This window comes from Triticum urartu, unplaced genomic scaffold (assembly GCF_056163025.1).
Source record: "Triticum urartu cultivar PI428250 unplaced genomic scaffold, HENAU_Tu73 scaffold2, whole genome shotgun sequence".
NCBI classification, from domain to species: domain Eukaryota; kingdom Viridiplantae; phylum Streptophyta; class Magnoliopsida; order Poales; family Poaceae; genus Triticum; species Triticum urartu.
Genome location: NW_028260368.1, coordinates 7,806,335 through 7,823,895, shown reverse-complemented (window position 1 = coordinate 7,823,895; position 17,561 = coordinate 7,806,335). Strand labels below are relative to the sequence as shown.

Genomic DNA, 17,561 nt, shown 5'->3' with positions numbered 1-17,561 from the left:
GGGTTCCTATTGTAATGCATGACTACTTAACTGGGGGATTCACCGCAAATACTACTTTGGCTCATTATTGCCGCGACAATGGCCTACTTCTTCACATTCACCGTGCAATGCATGCAGTTATTGATAGACAGAAAAATCATGGTATGCATTTCCGTGTATTAGCTAAAGCATTGCGTATGTCTGGGGGAGATCATATCCACTCCGGTACAGTAGTAGGTAAGTTAGAAGGGGAACGCGAAATGACTTTAGGTTTTGTTGATTTATTGCGCGATGATTTTATTGAAAAAGATCGTGCTCGCGGTATCTTTTTCACTCAGGACTGGGTATCCATGCCAGGTGTTATACCGGTAGCTTCAGGTGGTATTCATGTTTGGCATATGCCAGCTCTGACCGAAATCTTTGGGGACGATTCTGTATTACAATTTGGTGGAGGAACTTTAGGACATCCTTGGGGAAATGCACCTGGTGCAGCAGCTAATCGAGTGGCTTTAGAAGCCTGTGTACAAGCTCGTAACGAAGGGCGCGATCTTGCTCGCGAAGGTAATGAAATTATCCGAGCAGCTTGCAAATGGAGTCCTGAACTAGCCGCAGCTTGTGAAGTATGGAAGGCGATCAAATTCGAGTTCGAGCCGGTAGATACTATTGATTAACTAGATAAAACTAAAGATAAAGAAGGTATAAATAAAAAAGAAACGAAATAAAAAGAGAAAAAAATCAGTTATGAAATGCAGTAATTCTTCTTTATTCTTCTAATTGATTGCAATTAAACTCGGCTCAATCTTTTTTAGAAAAAAAAGATTGAGCCGAATAAAAATAGATCATGATATGATCATGAGACTTGACAAATTGAGATTCGTCTATTCTATATATCTAGAATATATATATTAAGGTATAATACAATAAAGAAATACAAATAAAATAATAAAATAATAAAATATAGTATTATCATATGATAATGATAATGGAATCAAATACGCAGTATTTACAGAAAAAAGTCTTCGTTTATTGGGAAAGAATCAATATACTTTTAATGTCGAATCGGGATTCACTAAGACAGAAATAAAGCATTGGGTCGAACTCTTCTTTGGTGTTAAGGTGGTAGCTGTGAATAGCCATCGACTACCTGGAAAAGGTAGAAGAATAGGACCTATTCTGGGCCATACAATGCATTACAGACGTATGATCATTACCCTTCAACCGGGTTATTCTATTCCACTTCTAGATAGAGAAAAAAACTAAAGGAGAATGAATGAAAAAAGACATAGTTTGGAAGTTAGACCTTTTTATAGGACTCTCTTTCAATTTCAAAAAAGAGGACGTTTGAAACTTTTAACAGGCGTAATCGTGAGTCAACAAGTGACTCGAACTGTGTGTAAAAAAAGAAGCATTTTTTTTTTTTCAAAATGCTAGAACTAGATAAGGAAGTTTTCTATAACCTTGAGAAAAAGGATAAAAAGGTAGTTTTTTTTTAGTTTATGACTCCGATCAAGAGCGAGAAATCCTTGATTTGGGATTGGACATAGAACCTGGACCCATCGTAGAGACGTTTAGTTCAAAAGAAAGGATCGTATCCTGATGGTAAGAATTATACTTTCGTGGAAATACAGCGCTATAGACTTCAATGCGGTAGAGTAGACGTTTTGTTTCTAATTTTTCTGGACCAAACCTCCGCTCCGACCCAACGATACAATGAATTTTTTCTGTTCATATTCATAAATAAAAAAGATTCGGAATCGCAATGCTACTATATGCGTCCAGAGGAGTATTTGGAATAATATTCTTCTATAATCCATTATTGCGGGGGGTCTTACTAACAGGGCTTCGCTGCACGGGACAGGTCTTCGTCGAAAAGCTAACTCCACCCGGCATTTTCATACCCTTTCTTTGGGTGGTATATCGCCTTTTAAAGTCTAAGAGGGTAGTAGGGGATCTATAGTAGGTAAGATAATTTGCCCTTTGATTTTGATTGAATATACTATTTTTCCGCCTTTACCACGCATTATTGTATGCGCTTCTAGAGAAGTATGTATGCAGGAAGTAAATTCTAACCGCTTTCTTTTGAATCCAATTTCAAATTAGATTAGAAAGATAGAAAGGCCATGAGGATGGGAAAATCAAAATAAAATCTTTTTAATTAGTTCTCCTTTTTTGGAATTTTCTTATTATCCTTTCATTTTTTTTACAGAATATTTTTCAAACTAAAAATAAAAAATACAATACAATAGTCAATATTCCTTATAATAGATATACTTAATTATATCATAAGAATCTTAAGATATTTTTCGACTAGATAGAAATAGTAAATTTGAATTGAGACACCTATTCCATGACGGATTTAAACTTACCTTCTATTTTCGTGCCTTTAGTAGGCTTAGTATTTCCGGCAATTGCAATGACTTCTTTATTTCTTTATGTGCAAAAAAATAAGATTGTCTAGTATTTTTTAGTGTAAGTAATATAATATGGTAGGGTATGTGGCTTTTTCTACACACACTTTCTACACACAAATGAAAAACGGTTATGGATGCGGATATAGGCTACGAGCATAAATGCATGAATATGCAGAGCCAGGTATAGCGAGTTTTATTTTATTTATTTTAATTGAATCAACGAATATTTTTTGAATAGAAAGTCAATGTATCTAACCTATTATTTCACAGGAGTACTAGTTGCTGAAGGCGATTTCAGAATCAAAAAAAGTAAAGTCAAAATTATTTAGCTTATTCTCTCAATTTCAATCGACCGCTGCTGGATTTAGTATATCTAATATGAATTGGCGATCAGAACACATATGGGTAGAACTTCTAAAAGGTTCTCGAAAAAGGGGTAATTTTTTCTGGGCCTGTATTCTTTTTCTAGGTTCACTAGGATTCTTATCGGTTGGGATTTCCAGTTATCTTGGTAAGAATATTATATCTATACTTCCATCTCAAGAAATTCTTTTTTTTCCGCAGGGGGTCGTGATGTCTTTCTACGGAATCGCAGGCCTATTCATTAGCTCCTACTTGTGGTGTACTATTTTGTGGAATGTAGGTAGTGGTTATGACCGATTCGATAGAAAAGAGGGAATAGTGTGCATTTTTCGTTGGGGATTCCCTGGAATAAAACGTCGCGTCTTCCTTCGATTCCTTATGCGGGATATCCAATCAATTAGAATTCAGGTTAAAGAGGGTCTTTATCCTCGTCGTATTCTTTATATGGAAATCCGGGGCCAGGGGATCATTCCCTTGACTCGTACTGATGATAAATTTTTTACTCCACGAGAAATTGAACAAAAAGCTGCCGAATTGGCCTATTTCTTGCGCGTACCAATTGAAGTATTTTGAGGTATCTTTTTTGAACTGAGTTGAATGAAGAAAAGAAGAATTGGAAGAAGAAAAGTTTTCTCAACACAGGGAGGAAGTCCCTTCTAAATTGGATTTGTTATTGTAAGGGGATTTTTAAGTATTTATCTAAAGGAAGGAACAAACGAGGATAAGAGAAATTTGCTTTTAATTTTTTTTTATCCAAGTTAGATATATCGCATACTATTCTTCCTTTTTCATCCGAAAGGGCTTTTTTTTTATTCTATTTCACTATTTCATTCCATCTAGATCTAAGAAAGAACCCAATGCACTGAAATTCCACTAATAACTAATATACAAAAAAGAAGAATAGATACAGGGTATCAAACCTATAGAGTTTTTGCTTCAAAGAAATAGAAATATCATGAAATAGAAATATCATCATATAGAGTCAGGGAATGGAATAGAGTCAGCGAATGAAGCATATTCATTAACAACTCCATTTACAGATCAAAAATGAAAAAAAAGAAAGCATTGCCTTCTTTACTATATCTTGTATTTATCGTACTTTTGCCTTGGGGGGTCTCTTCCTCATTTAACAAATGTCTGGAACTTTGGATTAAGAATTGGTGGAATACCAGGCAATCCGAAACTCTCTTAACTGATATTCAAGAGAAAAGGATTCTAGAAAGATTCATAGAATTAGAAGAACTTTCTCTCTTGGACGAGATGATAAAAGGGAAACTAAAGACACATGTACAAAAACCTCCTACAGGAATACACAAGGAAATAATACAATGGGTCAAAATAAATAATGAGGATCATCTCCATACCATTTTGCATTTCTCGACAAATATAATCTGTTTGGCTATTCTAAGTGGTTCTTTTTTTCTGGGTAAAGAGGAACTTGTCATTTTGAATTCTTGGGTTCAGGAATTCTTCTATAATTTAAATGACTCAATAAAAGCTTTTTTTATTCTTTTAGTTACTGATTTTTTTGTTGGATTTCACTCCACCCGTGGTTGGGAACTAGTAATTCGTTGGGTCTACAACGATTTTGGATGGGCTCCTAACGAGCTTATTTTCACTATTTTTGTTTGTAGTTTTCCAGTAATTCTAGATACATGTTTGAAATTTTGGGTCTTTTTTTGTTTAAATCGTCTATCTCCTTCGCTTGTAGTCATTTATCATTCAATTAGTGAAGCATAAATTCATTTGATCTCCCGATATTAATATTAATCAAATTAGCAAGCATCTTTTTTTAGAAAGAAAGCCCTTTTCCATTTTAGCAAAATTCTTTCTATTTATACCTACTTTAAGGTATTCATCATTGCAGTACAACTGTTGCAGTAGAATGACAACAGATTCGTGTATAGGGAACTAGATTAGCTTAGCTACCTATCTAATTTATTGTAGAAATTCTGGGATCTGCGATTGGACATGGAAAATAGAAATACTTTTTCTTGGGTAAAGGAACAGATAACTCGATCGATTTCTGTATCGATCATGATATACGTAATAACTCGGACATCTATTTCAAATGCATATCCCATTTTTGCGCAGCAGGGTTATGAAAACCCACGAGAAGCAACTGGACGAATTGTATGTGCCAATTGCCATTTAGCTAGCAAGCCCGTCGATATTGAAGTTCCCCAAGCTGTGCTTCCCGATACTGTATTTGAAGCAGTTCTTCGAATTCCTTATGATATGCAATTGAAACAAGTTCTTGCTAATGGAAAAAAGGGAGGGTTGAATGTAGGTGCTGTTCTTATTTTGCCCGAGGGATTCGAATTAGCGCCGCCCGATCGTATTTCCCCTGAGTTAAAAGAAAAGATAGGAAATCTTGCTTTTCAGAGTTATCGTCCCGATAAAAAAAACATTCTTGTGATAGGCCCTGTTCCCGGTAAGAAATATAGTGAAATTGTCTTTCCCATTCTTTCCCCTGATCCTGCTACGAAGAAAGATGCTCATTTCTTAAAATATCCCATATATGTAGGGGGAAACCGAGGAAGAGGACAGATCTATCCTGATGGTAGCAAGAGTAACAATACAGTCTATAATGCTACGTCAACAGGTATAGTAAGAAAAATACTACGTAAAGAAAAGGGGGGGTATGAAATATCCATAGTTGATGCATCAGATGGACGCCAAGTGATTGATATTATACCTCCCGGACCAGAACTTCTTGTTTCAGAGGGGGAATCCATCAAGCTTGATCAACCATTAACAAGCAATCCTAATGTGGGAGGTTTTGGTCAGGGGGACGCAGAAATCGTGCTTCAGGATCCATTACGTGTCCAAGGCCTTTTGTTCTTCTTCGCATCCGTTATTTTGGCACAAGTTTTTTTGGTTCTCAAAAAGAAACAGTTTGAAAAGGTTCAATTGTACGAAATGAATTTCTAGGTCCCGGGATTTCTTACCATCAAGTTGGTAAAAAGCCTCGATTTATTGGCAATTGCTAGAATTATCTATGATCTATTTTGGAAATCCTTTTTTTGTTTAGACTGCTTTTTGTTTATGAGATGTCTGGAATTCCTTATTTATATCCCATGCAAAAGAAGAGAATCCAAGGCAAAGGCGAGAACAATCAAATTAAAATTTCTTCTTTTTCGGAGGGATTGCAGGTCTTCTTAATCGTCTATTCGGCACAAGAAAAAGCCTTTTTCTTGTGCCGATTCTTCTTGTATCAAAATAAGAATCCTTTTTCTTCCTAATTCGTCAAAGATTACTATTTCTTCTTTATTCGGGTCTGTCTCTTGGACCTCTTTTTCTTTTGCTTAGGTTTAGCCGAGGTAGTGGACAAACAGAGGGGAAGAAAATATGGCGGGGGAAAAATTTCTTGTGATTGTGAGCAAATTGCTTGGCTTGTTTAATTAAGTTCAACTTCAAATTTACAGAAATTTTGCAAAAAAAAAGTAAACTCTTCCATTGAAGGTTTTTTTATTTTTAGGCTAGTTGAATAGTTTTGATTAAGGTTTTATTAGTTTATTACTCGAAACTAAATCAAGGATTTTCAGGATACTTCCTTCGTGGAATAAGATATTGGATCCTCGAGTGATCTCTTTTTCTTGTTGCTTCATAAGAGTGAATCGAATAGATTCAATTCGCGTTATAAGAGTAAAATAAAAATTCCGCGGGTCCTTTCCGCTCTAATCAGATAAAGGGGGGTAAGGACCCGCTAAGCTCCTACTTTTTCATGTTTACAATCTGGTCCCTCCGATTACTATAGAGATGAACCCAATCCAGAATATGAACCATAAAAGAAAACACCTACTAAACCAATCACAGCAATACCAGCTACAGTACCTATCAGCCAAAGAGGAATTCTTCCAGTAGTATCGGCCATTTCCCCTACTTTCCTCCACATTTTATCAATTGGTCATGCTAGAGACAAAAACAGTCATGGGTAGTTATAAGGATGGTATCCTTCCAAATGGGATAAGAGAATTCTTATTAGTCTCTTTCTTTCTCTCAATTGAAGAAGTAATTGGAAAATAAAACAGCAAGTACAAAAATGAGTAATAAACCCCAGTATAGACTGGTACGATTCAATTCAACATTTTGTTCATTCGGGTTTGATTGTGTCATAGTTCTATAGTTGGAATTTGTTTTATCGTTGGATGAACTGCATTGCTGATATTGATCCCAAGAAAAAAACAGTAGGTACAGCTAGTCCGTGAATAGCCAGCCATCGCACTGTAAAAATAGGATAGGTTCGATCTATGGTCATTGAGGGCCTCCTAAAAGGATCTACTAAATTCATCGAGTTGTTCTAAAGAATCAAAACGGTCGGTTATTAACGGAATTCCTTGTCGGCTTTCCGTGAAATACTCGTTTGGCCTAGGACTTCCAAACACGTCATAAGCTAAACCCGTACTGACAAATAACCAACCCGCAATGAATAGGGAAGGTATAGTAATGCTATGAATAACCCAGTATCGAATACTGGTAATAATATCAGCAAAAGAACGTTCTCCCGTGCTTCCAGACATGCTGAACTCCCAAAATTTTTGTACATTCAAAAAAGGAATTGATTCCGTAAAAGATGGGATCGACCAGTAAATAGAAAATTACTGATATTTCATCCTTGTGAGATTGTCAATTTTGTACCAAAGGTGTATTTTGAGTATACCGAATTAGTATAGCTATCCTTCCTATGGCACAGCAATCTGGTTTTGCCTGGTTCCGAAACATAATTACTTTTTTATTTTTTTTTTGTCTATAGGTAAGCTATATGTTATTCAAGGCATCAATAGAAAACCCCATTTTTGTAGGTTCTACTTACTTTTCATTGGCTTCGGAATAATAGAGTAATTCGGAATAGCAGCCAAAATCTTGGGAAAATCTAAGTTAATGATCAATAGGTTTGGATAAATAATTTAGGAAGGATATTCTCATACTGACACAATACAAGGACAAGTATATGTGAAATCTATCCTTTCATAATTCGTAATTCATCCTTGTATTGTTTGTTGGATTAGGTCTAACTTTCTTGACCAAACTGCGAGCGCGGAACTTTACGAGATGAAATAGGGAAAGACAGAAGATAGAATAGAACTTAAAAGGATAATTGAAGTGACTCGTCTTCGAATCTACTTTGGTTGGAGTTCGAAAAAGGAATAAAAATAAAGTAAATTCAAGGAAGAGCTTTCTTTTTTTTTTTTTTTTAACAGCCCCTTGGCAGGTCGTGGAATGCTTTTGTTCTCCTCTTATTCCATATGGAATACAATCAGTTAAAATAAGAAGGAATAGGGGAATATTCGATCGTTCACTCCAAAAAGAGGGTCCTATTGAAAAAGAAATTATCCAAAATAGAAAGAAGTTTTTTTTTTCAAATTCAATTGTTTATTTATCTCTTATTCAAAAATTTCCCTGAAAATTGAATTTCTTTTTTTCATTCAATGGGGTTAGATGATCTAGTTCTTAATATTATTACTTTACTCAATTGACAAATTCCACAACAAATCTCTTGATTCGGAATTAGGGACTCATGTATCATCTGATGAATCCACTTTCTTTTACACTTCTGTATCTTACTCTATCTTGTTTTTTAGTATTATCTAAAATAACTGATGAATTATGAATTTTCCATAACTTAGGTAAATGCTTTACCAACATATGTAGTGTAGTAAAAAAAAATAAATGGAATTTAACTCTTTCATGCTTACTTTAACTAGTTATTTTGGTTTTCTACTGGCTGCTTTAACTATAACCCCAGCTCTATTTATTGGCTTGAACAAGATACGCCTTATTTGAATTGACTGAATAATTATAATTCAGAAAAGAAAAATCTTTCTTTGGGATTCCTGGCATTCTACGACTCTTTTCCAGACTAATTAGGAATTCTTTTCTTGGTCATTGAGATTCGTGGATAATTTAGAGTACTATTTAGGGATAGATCGTACCTCTTTTTTTATCCCCTCGAACAAATCGAAATGATTGAAGTTTTTCTATTTGGAATCGTCTTAGGCCTAATTCCTATTACTTTAGCGGGATTATTCGTGACTGCGTATTTGCAATACAGGCGTGGGGATCAGTTGGATCTTTGATTGAGTCATTTTTTTTTTTTGATTGACCTCCTCCAGACCAGAGAGGAGGTCAAATTGAAATTGGAGTTACAATTCAATTTTGTTAAGTTATTTTACTCTGCTTCGACATAAAATAGATGGAATCACGCTCTGTAGGATTTGAACCTACGACATCGGGTTTTGGAGACCCGCGTTCTACCGAACTGAACTAAGAGCGCTTTCATTCATTCAAAAAGAAAATCTTTTTCTATTCCTAATGTATCTCACGTACGTATAGTCTCCACAAATTCAAGTTATACCCACTTTACTTTAATTGATCTCGTCGCTACTGCCTATAAAGAAGAAAGAAGTAATAGGTAGGGATGACAGGATTTGAACCTGTGACATTTTGTACCCAAAACAAACGCGCTACCAAGCTGCGCTACATCCCTTTTCCAAATTAAATTGTTGTACAATGCCATTGTACACAATTCCTGTCTTCTTTTCCACATCATAATTTTCTTCTTCTTTCTTTCTCTATCTATATATAGAACCCTCGTGTCATTTCTTCTTTTTGGTCTCATATAATTAAGGAATTATATACATATAAAATCCAATATAATTTCGCCTATAAAAGAAGGATTACTTTTCCTTGGTAATATATAGGAAGAAGGGGTCATCTTTTTCTTTTTTAGGGATAGGAAAATTTCGTCGATATGGTTCATTTTATATATAGCATAACAATCTTGGGCAAGAGTTTATGATCATATATGTATTCCAACAAGGAAGGAGGATTTTCAATGCGGGATATAAAAACATATCTCTCTGTAGCACCCGTGCTAAGTACTCTATGGTTTGGTGCTTTAGCAGGTTTATTGATAGAAATTAATCGTTTATTCCCAGATGCTTTGTCATTCCCTTTTTTTTAATTCTAGTTATTGCTATGGGAGGGATAGATTTCTTCGTGATATGACAAAATTTGATCCTTTTCAATCTTTTTTTAGTATCGGAAGGAAAAAGAAAGAAAAGATGGATTGGGTTGAACCTCAGAGTCATTAAAAATTTGGTAAACCCCATTTTTGAAAATAGAAATTCAATTTAAAGGGGTACCCAAGCTAAATAAGGCCTCAGAAATCAGAGCATAGAAAAGGCGGGGCTGGCTAATTAAATGAAAGGATTTCGAACCAAAATCTTTGCTAATTCGACAAGGATTGTATTCTTTAATTATTTCTCTATTTTTTATTACTTAATTAAAGAATAAAAAAAAATTATTCTAATGAATTTTATTCTTCTTCTTCGGATTCAAAATAGAAGAATAAAAGAATAAGTAGAAGAATTAAGTTAAGTCAATCCAAAAAGAAAAGGAGGTTCATGGCCAAGGGAAAAGATGTTAGAATCAGAGTTATTTTGGAATGCATCAGTTGTGTTCGAAAAGGTGCCAATGAGGAATCGACGGGGATTTCTAGATATAGTACTCAAAAGAATCGCCACAATACACCCGGACAATTAGAATTCAAAAAATTTTGTCGTTATTGTCGCAAGCATACGACTCATCACGAAATAAAGAAATAGGAACATCGTGTGTTTGATCTTTCCAAACAACAGAAAGAGTAAGAACTTCATATTTAATATATAAAGAAAACATAGTATAGAATACAAAATACAAATCAACTCATCTGATTTCCGGTAGATATTATTTCATATGTATAGAGGGTATTCATATACTATAATATGAATCAAATAAGATATGGATCAAAGAAAAACTACTTCTTCTGGATCCTAAATTAATAAAATAAAGAAGTGAATTTTCAAATTTTCAAATTTTAAATAAGGAATAAATCATGTATACATCTAAACAACCTTTTCTTAAATCTAAGCAACCCTTTAGTAAATCCAAGCAAACTTTTAATAAATCCAAGCAACCCTTTCGTAAATCCAAGCAAACTTTTCGTAAATTCAAGCAACCTTTTCGTAAATCTAAACAACCTTTTCGTAGGCGTCCCCGGATTGGCCCGGGAGATCGAATTGATTATAGAAACATGAGTTTAATTAATAGATTTATTAGTGAACAAGGAAAAATATTATCGAGACGAATAAATAGATTAACCTTGAAACAACAACGATTAATTACTCTTGCTATAAAACAGGCTCGTATTTTATCTTTCTTACCGTTTCGTAACTATGAGAACGAAAAGCAATTTCAAGCCCAGTCAATTTCAATAATTACAGGTTCTAGACCCAGAAAAAATAGACATATTCCTCAATTAACGCAAAAGTACAATTCCAATCGAAACTTAAGAAACAACAACCAAAATTTAAGAAACAACAACCGGAACTTAAGTTCCGATTGTTGATGTTTTATTCGAATTCGAAAGGGCCAGACCTATATATATTATAAAGAAAGTAATCCAGCTCGTTGATTCCTACCACTTAATCTTAATTTATTGTATCTTCCCGGAGTTCCCTCTCCGGGAATTCATCTTTTATTATTCCAGTATATTACTTTATTTATACCTTTAATTGATGATCTTTATTTTATTGGAAATCGTGTAAAGATTATTTGGATTTGATACAGCTACTTGTGCAAGCATTTTACGATTAAGAATCAATTTCTTCTTGTACAGGTTGTGTATTAATTTACTATAACTATCGAATACTTTATATACCCGCGTTGCTGCGTTTATCCGAGTGATCCACAAACGACGAAAATCCCTCTTTTGCCTACCTCTATCTCGATGAGAGGAAACAAAAGCTCTTTTTACCTGTTGGGTAATCATTCGATTAAGTCTTAAATGAGCCCCTCTAAAGTTTGAGGCAAATGAACGCATTTTTGTTCGTCGTCTCCGGGCTATATATCCTCGCGGAACTCTGGTCATTGAATCAAATTAACCTTAATGAATAACTAATGATTTCTCTTCTTTTAGCCACCCTTTTTCTCATTAATAACAAAACTAATTATTCCGATATATAAAATATTAATTCCAATGGCTTTTGCTATAGTAACCTTCCCAACCACGATTTTTTATTCCACTCCGTTCAGTTATTTCTATACGAAATAACAAATTCATTCTAATAATACTAAAAAAAATAGTGGGTTCCATCGTTTCTATGGTTCCCTTTTAAACGGTGAGGCCCTCTCTATACACCGGAGCCCTTTCTTTCATCAAAAGGTATTGCGAACTTGTATAGTCCACATTCTTTGGCTCTACCTATCCATTATAGAGTAAATAGCTCTTTTCACAATAAGAGTTATCCATACAGTGACGGTATTTAATTATGAAAGTTGGCTAAGTAGCTGACCCTGTTAGTCCGTTCTTTTAAGATAAAGGAGCATAAGCCTTTTTCTTTTTATTACTATTTCCTCCGCTTAATGGATAACCATTTGCTACCAATGGGAGAATTGCTTCTTATTTCCAATTTAGATAATTGGATTTGCACCAAAGGAAACCATAAATTCCATATACCATAGAAATCTAGGATAGAGAAGCTATATCCTATTCATTGGTACTAATCATGGATACTTCAATTTTTTTTATATTTGTTTGAAGTCATGATCTGAACGAGTCGCACATACACCCTAGCACATGTTCCTCGACGCTGAGGGCATCCTTTAAGCGCGGCCGTTTTTCGAGCATTTCGTATTGGCTGTCTTGCGTTTCTAATAAGTTGTTTAACCGTCGGCATGTTGTATGTATATAGAAAAAAATGGATTGGTTTAGATCCATCTTAACCTGATGATTGCTCATCATGAAGTCTTTCTATTTTCTATTAAATCGAGGAAAACACGAATTTAGCTGTGAAATAACTTTACAAGAAATCCGGACACTACCAATCCTTAAACATTTCTGGAAACCACACTGGATCAGTATCGCAGTGCTTGTCAATCATTTCATCCCCTACAATATCGACAAGTCCATAAGCTTTGGCTTCGTCTGCTGACATAAAAACATCCCTTTCCATGTCTTCGGATACAACCCAAAAAGGCTTGCCTGTTCTTACTGCATAAACCCTTGTGATCATTTCGCGAACTTTGTGTAACTCTTCTACTTCTAGTAAAAATTCTGGTGTCCTTGCCCGATAATAAGCACTAGCAGGTTGGTGAAGCATAATCCTCGCGTGAGGGAATGCTATACGCTTGGTGGGTTCTCCTCCAAGCAGAATGAAGGACGCCATGGAGGCGGCTATTCCGAGGCATATTGTATATATATCTGGTGTCACCGTTTGCATCGTATCAAAAATAGCCATTCCTGAGATTAGCCACCCGCCTGGGGAGTTTATAAACAAAAAAATATCACTAATTCCATCTTCTATACTCAGATATACCATGAGACCTGTAATATGATTCGTGATCTCGCAACGAATCTCTTGACCTAAAAAAAGTGTCCTTTCTCGATACATAACATTGTATAAGTCAACCCAAGTCGCTTCTTCATCTCCAGGAATCCGGTAAGGTACTTTTGGAACACCAATGGGCATATTAGATTAATATTATTAAATTTAAGTAAGAAAACCACACTTTAATATGGAAACGTAAGAATGGAACAGAAAGAAAGAATCCGCAGTTTATTGTCTTAATTTTTATTCTTATTCTATATGAATATTATAGATTCTATTAATACGTAGATTGAAAGGTTATACATATAAGGAATGTAAGACAGATTGAATAAAGAAAAGGGAATGGGTGATTTGAATGCTAAACAAAGAGGGGTAGCGATCTATTCTTCGTTTTTTCCAAATTGGCCAAGTTACCCATTGCATATTGGCACTTATCGAGTATAGAATAGATCTGCTTCTCTTTCTTCTTATGAACAGAATTGGCTTCTTATTTTTAATGGAATGAAATAAATATTCGCGCTTTCTGACACAGAATCCCCTAGAAGGGTTAGGTACATAGGATATGGATAGTCTTTTTCAATGCGATAAAATAAAGCGACATCGTGTCTATTTTTCTTTGCTAAAGGGGTATTTCCATGGGTTTGCCTTGGTATCGTGTTCATACTGTCGTATTGAATGATCCGGGTCGATTGCTTGCGGTGCATATAATGCACACAGCTCTAGTTTCTGGTTGGGCTGGCTCAATGGCTTTATACGAATTAGCAGTTTTTGATCCCTCTGATCCTGTTCTGGATCCAATGTGGAGACAAGGTATGTTCGTAATTCCCTTCATGACTCGTTTAGGAATAACGGATTCGTGGGGTGGTTGGAGTATTTCAGGAGGAACTGTAACAAATCCGGGTATTTGGAGTTATGAAGGTGTGGCAGGTACGCATATTGTGTTTTCTGGCTTGTGTTTCTTGGCAGCGATCTGGCATTGGGTATATTGGGACCTAGAAATATTCTCTGATGAGCGGACGGGAAAACCCTCTTTGGATTTGCCCAAGATCTTTGGAATTCATTTATTTCTTGCAGGGGTGGCTTGCTTTGGCTTTGGGGCATTTCATGTAACGGGTTTGTATGGTCCTGGGATATGGGTATCCGATCCTTATGGACTAACTGGAAAAGTACAAGCTGTAAATCCAGCGTGGGGTGCAGAAGGTTTTGATCCTTTTGTTCCGGGGGGAATAGCTTCTCATCATATTGCTGCGGGTACATTGGGTATATTAGCGGGCTTATTCCATCTTAGTGTCCGTCCGCCTCAACGTCTATATAAAGGATTACGTATGGGCAATATTGAAACTGTACTTTCCAGTAGTATCGCTGCTGTTTTTTTTGCAGCTTTCGTAGTTGCTGGAACTATGTGGTATGGGTCAGCAACGACCCCAATCGAATTATTTGGGCCTACTCGTTATCAGTGGGATCAGGGATACTTTCAGCAAGAAATATATCGAAGAGTTAGCAATGGTTTAGCCGAAAATCTTAGTTTATCAGAAGCTTGGTCTAAAATTCCCGAAAAATTAGCCTTTTATGATTATATTGGTAATAATCCGGCAAAAGGGGGATTATTCAGAGCAGGCTCAATGGACAATGGGGATGGAATAGCTGTTGGATGGTTAGGACATCCCGTCTTTAGAGATAAAGAAGGACGTGAGCTTTTTGTACGCCGTATGCCTACTTTTTTTGAAACATTTCCGGTTGTTTTGGTAGATGAGGAGGGAATTGTTAGAGCAGACGTTCCTTTTAGAAGAGCAGAATCCAAATATAGTGTTGAACAAGTAGGTGTAACGGTGGAGTTCTATGGTGGCGAACTTAATGGAGTAAGTTATTCTGATCCTGCTACTGTAAAAAAATATGCGAGGCGTTCTCAATTAGGGGAAATTTTTGAATTAGACCGGGCTACTTTGAAATCTGATGGTGTTTTTCGCAGCAGTCCAAGGGGTTGGTTCACTTTTGGTCATGCTACCTTTGCTTTGCTCTTCTTTTTCGGACACATTTGGCATGGCGCTAGAACATTGTTCCGAGATGTTTTTGCTGGTATTGATCCAGATTTGGATGCTCAAGTGGAATTTGGAACATTCCAAAAAGTGGGAGATCCAACTACAAGGAAACAGGCAGTTTGATACACATTGTTATAGTATCTTTCACCTCTCTTTTTTGATTTGACATGGGAAACATCTCCCATCCTTTCTTTGACTCTTTTTCTTTCTTTATATGGGAAATTATCCCAAATGACAAATGAATAGGTGTGGAAGTTATAATTGTAAATAAACCAGGATCGAATCTATGGAAGCATTGGTTTATACGTTCCTTTTAGTTTCGACTTTAGGGATAATTTTTTTCGCTATCTTCTTCCGAGAACCACCTAAGGTTCCACCAACTCCAACTAAAAGAATAAAATAATTTCATTTAAGTAAGAAGTCCCCCTATCTGGGAGACTTCTTACTTAAATTAGTCTCCGTGTTCTTCGAATGGATCTCTTAATTGTTGAGAGGGTTGCCCAAACGCGGTATATAAGGCATACCCAGTAAAGCTTACAAGTAAACCAGATATGGAGATGGCGACTAAAGTTGCTGTTTCCATTTTTATAGAATTTCAAGATTACAATGGATCTACGAAAAGATCGTGTATTTACAACTACAACGGAATAGTATACAAAGTCAACACCAATGATTAAATAGAATTTATGGCTACACAAACCGTTGAAGATAGTTCTAAACCTAGGCCAAAACGAACTGGTGCAGGTAGTTTACTGAAACCCTTGAATTCGGAATATGGGAAAGTCGCCCCGGGTTGGGGGACTACTCCTTTTATGGGGATCGCAATGGCTTTATTCGCTATATTCCTATCTATCATTTTAGAAATTTATAATTCTTCCGTTTTACTGGACGGAATTTTAACCAATTAGGTTTCTACTAACTAAAACTAGGAAGTCAGAGTTTTTCCATCCAAAAAAGCCTTTCTAGTTTAAGATCTACATTTCTAGATATTATGGTAGTTCGACCGCGGAATTTTTTTGTTTCGGTATCTCTGGAATATGAGTGTGTGACTTGTTAGAATTGATCCTATTGATAATACATAGAAAGGGCCTGTTATCTCTATCAAGATGATTCTAATTCGTCAGATATTATTTATTCTAGTATCTGGAACACGAAATAGATAGAGTGGATCAAAAAAAAATGGAACTATGATTCATACTCACTATTAAGACCTCGCAACCAGACTGAAAAATTCAAGTAGTTCTTAAATAAAAATAAAAAAGAAATTTTCTTCCTTCCAATTTTGTTTGCCCAAAAGACAACTTTTTTTCTCTCGATTTTGTCGAGTCATTACACTGATTCAATAAATGATTATCAAGCGGTTCTTATTCGAAGAACCCTTGCCTTTTGTTTAGCTTGAGACTAAATCATCGTGGCTCTAGTATGAATCTAAGGTTTTAATTGAACTGATTCATAGGATCTCAACAAGATAATTTCTATATTACGCATAAAAAAACAAATCCTTTATAGGGAAGAGAAAAGTCAAGAAGCCTCTAATGACCAACATAAGGGAAAGGAAGAAAGAAAGACGCGCCAACTTGAGATTTTTTGGCATTATCATCACAAAGAAGATATTCCGGATTTTTCTTATTTGATATCTTCAAGGCAAATCGACCCAATTCAGTGGCTGATGAAGTTTTGAACCTTTTTTCTAATATTCGTTGAAAATTTTTGTGTTTCTGCTTGAGCCGTACGAGATGAAATTTTCATATACGGCTCTTAGAGGGGGACTCGGGTTAGTTACCTATCTCAATAAAGTATATGATTGGTTTGAGGAACGTCTTGAGATTCAGGCAATTGCAGATGATATAACTAGTAAATATGTTCCTCCCCATGTCAACATATTTTATTGTTTAGGGGGAATTACACTTACTTGTTTTCTAGTACAAGTCGCTACCGGTTTTGCTATGACTTTTTACTACCGACCAACCGTTACAGAGGCTTTTTCCTCGGTTCAATACATAATGACCGAGGCCAACTTTGGTTGGTTAATCCGATCAGTTCATCGATGGTCAGCAAGTATGATGGTTTTAATGATGATCCTGCATGTATTTCGTGTGTATCTCACAGGGGGATTTAAAAAACCCCGCGAATTAACTTGGGTCACAGGTGTGGTTTTGGCTGTTTTGACTGCATCATTTGGTGTAACTGGTTATTCTTTGCCTTGGGATCAAATTGGCTATTGGGCAGTCAAAATTGTGACAGGTGTACCTGACGCCATTCCGGTAATAGGATCGCCTTTAGTGGAGTTATTACGCGGAAGTGCTAGTGTGGGCCAATCCACTTTGACTCGTTTTTATAGTTTACATACCTTTGTACTGCCTCTGCTTACTGCCGTATTTATGTTAATGCACTTT

The 17,561-nt window shown here is 35.7% G+C and overlaps 2 non-coding genes across 2 annotated transcripts; both read right to left on the bottom strand.

Moving 5' to 3' along the window:
* Positions 1-8,956: 8,956 nt before the first annotated feature.
* Positions 8,957-9,030, bottom strand: TRNAW-CCA (transfer RNA tryptophan (anticodon CCA)). Its single transcript has one exon. It is a non-coding gene; the product is annotated as a tRNA-Trp (tRNA).
* A 139-nt stretch (positions 9,031-9,169) lies between these two features.
* On the bottom strand, positions 9,170-9,243 carry TRNAP-UGG (transfer RNA proline (anticodon UGG)). Its single transcript has one exon. It is a non-coding gene; the product is annotated as a tRNA-Pro (tRNA).
* Between the last annotated feature and the right edge of the window lie 8,318 nt (positions 9,244-17,561).